This window comes from Pinus tabuliformis, chromosome 9, assembly GCF_031772625.1.
Source record: "Pinus tabuliformis cultivar Carrire ecotype Pingquan chromosome 9, CPIR1, whole genome shotgun sequence".
NCBI lineage: Eukaryota > Viridiplantae > Streptophyta > Pinopsida > Pinales > Pinaceae > Pinus > Pinus tabuliformis.
This window is the reverse complement of record NC_142307.1, coordinates 1,741,892,155-1,741,898,673: the sequence shown is the minus strand read 5'-3', so window position 1 is coordinate 1,741,898,673 and position 6,519 is coordinate 1,741,892,155.

Sequence of the window (6,519 nt, the reverse complement as noted above, 5' to 3'; positions counted from 1 at the left end):
GCAACTGATGCTGAGATTCACAACAAGACTAAAGGGTTTGAACAGAGTTTTCAGAACACTGAAAATTTGTAGTTTATCCCTTTACAAGAAGGGAATTCTTGCAATCTCCGTGAAGGAGAAGGAGAAACAGGTAGCACTGAGAAGATTAATTCATCAGAACCCAAATCTCCTGAAGTAGTAGTTGAATAGAGGACACCCAGTATTATGAACCAAGGTAGTGCCGTTAAAATAATTTTAAAAGTCTCTTCTGATTGCCCCAGAAACAGAGCTCTAGCTCCAGAAATCCCTGAAGAATATTGGCATATTTTTGACCAAATGGCCAATAATCCGCAACAGCCTCAGACCTCCACATTACAATACCCTATTGTTGATATAGCTTTCAATGCTCCCATGAAAGCTATACCATTACACAATATTTCTACCTTCCATGGGTTAACTTCAGAGAATCCTGATGCATTCTTTTTCGAATTCGATGTTTTATGTAGGGGATATGATTACACTACTGATCCCCAGAAATTGAAGCTGTTCCCCTCTACTCTAAAGGGAGCAAATTTGCATTGGTTTATGGGGCTTGGTGGAGGTACTATTAATGGCTGGGACCAAATGAAAACAACCTTTCTAAAAAAATACCAAGATTATTGCCGAACTAGAGAACTGAAGGATGAAATATTTCAAATGGGAGCTAAGACTAATGAGACTCTTGAAGAATATGTAGAACATTTTCAATATAATCTACAAAGGTCTCCCTATCCAAATTTGCCTCCTAAAGTTCTTAAAACTGCGATGATCAAATGTATGAAAGACCAATGGGTAGAAACATTAAACTTAATGGGGAAGGGTGATATTTATCAAGAGGATTATGAAAATATTATACAATTGTGCATCAGGTGTTCCAAAGGCAGTACAAGGTTGAAGCCAACCGCACGTGATGCGATCACCAGAGACAACAAAACCTCAGGAGGAAGCATTACACGAGTTGAAATCGACAATCTATTGGAAGATTTTAAGACTGATATCCTGGGGACCCTGACCACACAATTGGATATCATGCAAGCCAAACAAAAGAAGGTCGAAGTAGAACATAATCTAGCTATTTTTTTTCCACGCTGCAGAAAGAAACACAATCATAGAGAATGTCCGTTGGATACGATTCAAACATGCACCATTTGCACTAAGGATAACACTACAGAAAGCTGCCCATTGATTCCTGGATTAAAGGCAGTCTTCAAGGAAGTAGAAGAGGAAGTGGAACCAATATATTTGATGAACCAGCATCGCCAATAGCAAACACGTCCGACATGTATGCCTATAGAACCATCTTCGTTCTTTCCTTCTTCACAATTTAATTCTCAGCAGTATTCAGAAGCAACATGGTAGAACCAACCACCTTTCTCTACTTGGCCACCCCAAGCATTTTCTGTGCCACCATGGCCTAACCAATCAAATCCAAATTGGCCAAACTCCTCTTACCCTCCACCTTTTTGAAAGAACACTCCCTATTCCTCTCAATGGTCTCCTTCTACCCCGCAAAATCAGAACTGGCAACCAAATTAGCAACGATCCACAAACCAGCCTATGGGAACAGTTCCTCTACCTCAACCAACCTTACCAGTACCTTATATGTTGCAGCAAAATCCTCAACCTAATATACGACCGCAACTCCCAGCTCAACCCAACCCAAATCCTAACAACAGACCAATCCAGTCCGTCCAAATTATTGAAAGTCTGAACCCTGAAGTTGAGATGAGAGTGTGTAATGAACTTAAGTTAAGATCTGGATGCGTAATTTCTCCAGATGAGGACAAAAATCTGCAACCCGAGGTTAAAGAAATGCATCTGAATAAGCCTTCGACTGTAGATAACCAACAAATAAAACAGGGAGGAGATACATTCAGGCAGAAAGATCTCGAGAAAATTATAATTACTTCTCCCTCTTTCTCAGAAATATTGATAATACCTCAACCTATTGAATACCCCGACTTTGATCTTCTAGGTGAACTCAAAAATCTCTGTATAAAAATACCCCTCCTCCAAGCCATTCAAGACATTCCAATACATGCTAAAACCATTAAATAATTGTGTGCAAAGAAGTCTGTGAGGAAAACAAAAATAACACCAACTGTACATGTCGTTGGAACTTAGTTTGATTTATTGATCCAAAATGGATTTTGGATAGACTCCTAAGTCTAAGTGTTCCTCACTGAGGAAAAATGAAAGTCCAAGGAAGTTCCTGGAACTAGCCCCATTGCAGAGATCACCTCATTCTGAATCTACTGCAACTTGAATGGGCCAAAACTGACTTAGGATGCAGAAGTTATCATAAAATGAAGCTACCTATATCCTTTGGAAAAAGGGGAAAAATCCATTGAAAATGGGTCCTAAAAACCCTCTAAGTCTTCAAAATCTCCTAAAAGGTCAAAACCATCACAAAAGGGCAAGTTTCAGAAAATTCGGATTACACTATTGGAACCCAAAAATACGAAGAAATGGTTGGAATAAGGCATATCGGAGGCTTAAGTAAACAATGGACAGGAGCCGTCGGATCTGACCGATCAACGGTCCAGATCCTATCGGAAATCCCAATTGGCAGTGGCTATCGGAGGATATCAAAGCATAAAATATGGTTATTGCGATCGCGACATCGCAATCGACGATTGCAATGGAGCAATATTGCAATTGATGAGCACAATAGAGCGCTACACCGGCCCGGGGCATGAGCGATATGCGATTATGATCAATCGCATCGTGATATCGCAATCGGAGTTACACAGAGGAGCGGTCATACACACATATATATATGCGATGCGATCAGCCAGACCCAATAACAAATATAAACGCTATTTGATATGATTTGAGATCCGTCAAACGACGAATTTCTGTGTATTTCGTTTATTAAACGAATTACAAAGAAAATGCGCCGATGTGATATTATGGACCCGAAAGGGTTTATTAATACTGTTACATATGATTTCAAGTCTGATAAGTGGGATTTTCAATGTTTTTAATGTATTTTATAAATACAAAGGGAAAGCCACGGAACGGGAAATTGCGACTTGCGACAGCGACTAAGGGCGGACCTGATAATGTTATAAAGCACATTTATGAAAATTTTAAGTCTGTGAACAGTGTTTTCTACGGATTTTTCCCATGTTTGGGGTATTTTCCTGTGTAAGTCGAGAATGCCAAAATTTGGGGATTTAAAGCACTGATGGTTCCTTCCATTGTGGAATAGGTGGCATCCATCCCTGAGTGCATTTACCAATGATTGCTAACGCTCAGAGAAGGGATTTGAGTGGACTGTGGCTGGAAGACAGAGAGCCCGAAAGGGAAAATAAACAGACAACGCCGATTTGGCTTAAAAAGCCACAGAATGACAGAGACAAAGGTTGTTGATGGCTACTGAGTTGCAATTGGTTGTTGTTGTTGATTGTTTGGATTTTTATGCTGAAAGTAAAGCCAAAGCAGGAAGCTAAGGAAAAAGAGGCAGCGCAGAAGCAAAAGAGCAGCCAAGGGAGTCACTTGGAAGCCAAGTGAAAAGCCAAGAGGGCTGTAAACTGATAGAGGGCAAAAAGAAGCCAGAGTCGAAGAGCCAAAGAGCCAGAGCCAGAGCCAAAGAGCCAGAGTCAGAGCCAAGAGCCAAAACCAAGAGCCAAGAGCCAGAGCCAAGAGCCAAAGCCAAGAGCCAGAGCTTCAAGAGCCAGGGGATAACATGGTGTCTGAACCCACTGTTTCTGTGTAAAACAACAGGAGTTGAGCCAAGAGCTTGTAAAAAGGACCTATACCATAATCCCAGAGAGCCTAGTTGAATTAACTAGAGCTTACGGAGATGTAGCCTAAGAGTTGTGGGTGAACTCCTAATTTAATTGTTGTTTTTGTGTGATTGTATATTGCTGCATTAGTGTTTATTGTACGTATTTACATATCAGCATACACAACATATTTTAAAGCATCATAAACAACCAACAATAAATATAAGTGTACACCTATATTTTCAAGCATTTCTTAATTCCGCATTGGTTAATCAATAAGACTTGGGAATACTTAAAGCTTTGGAAGTGGGAGAGGTTCTTGTAAGTTAGACAAGAAGCCTAAGTGCCCCATTTTCAAATCAGGTGGTATCAGAGCTTAAGATTGATTAACCCCACCTTCAAGGAAGGTTATATTAGAATGCTCGATTGACAGAGCAAAGATTGCTTGTCTGAAAGGTGTTTGGGCAGTCAAGGATTGATTGTATGATTGATGTATGCTTGTTTGCGAACTGACTATTTTTTGAGTTTGCAGAGGTGAAGGGAAAGCTATTGATAGCTCAATATAGGAAGGACAAGAAGGAGAAGGGCTAAAGGCATTCTTCTATCCCAAAGGACCTCAAAGCAATCCTTGAAGCACAAGAGGTTTGTTGCAAAAGGCTGCTTGAATAAAGATCTTTGTTATTCTTGTTTGAAGTTCTTTTGTTCATTCACATAATGACAACTTCTTCAAGTGAGTCCTCAAATTCCCCTTTCTTCACAAAAGTCTTTGATCCAGAAATGAAGCAAGACTTGTTCATCATGATGGATATGGTGAGAGAAATGTATGAGGATGGAAGGAAGAGTAGCATGCTTGGAGAGCAGTTGAATTCTATGGAGGAAGAGAAGCAGTTGCTTTCTGACAAATTGCAGAAAATGGAGAGGCAAATTCATATTGAAAATATGAACCTGAAGAGGATGCATGAGTTGGAGTCACAGCTCTTTGTTGCCCAGGAAGCCTTAGTCAAGTATCAGCTTGAAGAAGAGGTAAGCCATTCCAGTTTGTCTTCAAATTCTTTTGAGAATGCTTATATTGGTTCTTTTGAAAAACATACTAAAGGCATAGGTTCCAAGCTAATGTCCAAGATGGGCTATGAAGGAAAAGGCTTGGGTAAGCATGCACAAGGTATTGTTGAACCAATAATGGTTGAGGAAAGGCCTAAATATTTGGGTCTTGGCTATGGACAACCTTATGGAGAGAATTCCAAAGCTGCCATGAAGGCCATTGAAACAGTCCCAAGAAGGAGTTTCATTTCATGTCCTCTACCTTAGAAGTGTGAAGGTTGTATTCAAGAGGAATGCAATGGCTTGAAACATCAATTGCAGGATGCAGGTGTTCAGAAGCACACACTTAAACTAGAGAGTTGGGGAAACTCTGATAACCTTGAAGAGATTGATAGTGTTCCAAAGGGAGCTACTTCTTCACTCAATTCACCTCCTCATGAAGGCAATAAAGGTGAAAGAGAAAGGTATAAATCTAGTTCTAAACACCTTCCTTTTGATTTTGCAAAGCATGATAAATTTCCACATAAGTATGAGGAAAGAGTTGCATGTTCCTTTTGTGGTTTGGATAACCATAATGTTTCTAGATGTTGGAAGAGAATGGCCACATACAAGAAACTTTTGAAGGAAAAGAAGCAGGCAGCCAAAGGTCCATTGGACAAGGAAAATCATGCTATCAAGAGGATGCACATGCAGTGCACTTACTGCCATAAGAAAGGACATCTTGCTGCAAAATGTTGGACACTGAATCCAACAATGCTTCCACCAAAGCTGAAGAAAGTGGAAAGAGAAGATGGCAGAAATGGAAAGGAAGATTCCATGAGTGATGTGTCTCAAAATGATTCACATGTTGATGCTGATGTGCAGACAAAGGTAGTACCTTTGAAAGGGATTGGTAAGAAATGGTTAGAGTTCTCATCCGATTAAGATTGCATGTCTATTGATGCATCTATTTGCATTTCTTTGTTAATGGAATGCAAGTTGCAGGATTTTACCAAGTAGGTGAATGGAGAAGTTGAGCAGGAGGCTCACTTTGTTGTTGCAACATTATATTTCATTTCAGCTTCGAAAGTACAGTGTGCTTAAGTGAAAGTTGAAAGATGAAATGCATGCATGAGCTTGATGTGCATGAACACAGAGATACTGATGATTTCCTTGTATTTGAACGTGTATGTGTGATTAGCTTGCGGGGTTGATTACTTTGACATGCATGTGATGCAATGTTGACATGGGAGAAATTAACTTGGTCTCCTATATGGGGATAATAATGAAGTGTTTCATCTTTTAAAAAAGAGTCCAAATGGTCTTTTTCTACATGATTGACTTGAATGGTCATTTGTTTTAAAGGCATGTTTTGTGAGCTTGTTGTCTAGTCCATCATTTGTATGCAGATGTAAGACATGGAGGTGTTCACAAGATGTCAAATCTATTCCTTTGTTGGAGCAGGAGTTTAGGCCATCTAATTGTTGTTGTTTTTATTTTTGTTGTTGTTGACAGCTTGCCAAACAGGTGCAAATGAAATTTCTTTGGAGCAGATGTACTTCACATTTGTTTGAGCCACCTTGGGTCAGTGATCAAGGTAGAGAAGCTCAAACTACCTTCTATAACCATTTCAGCAGGGGTTCTGCAAGAAGGCAAGGAGGAAGACCAGCCCACCCAAGGAGGGAGGTGGTCAAAAACTTTGGTTTAGAGGCACTATGTAACGGCAAGTGTAGGGAGGCTAAAAGAAGAG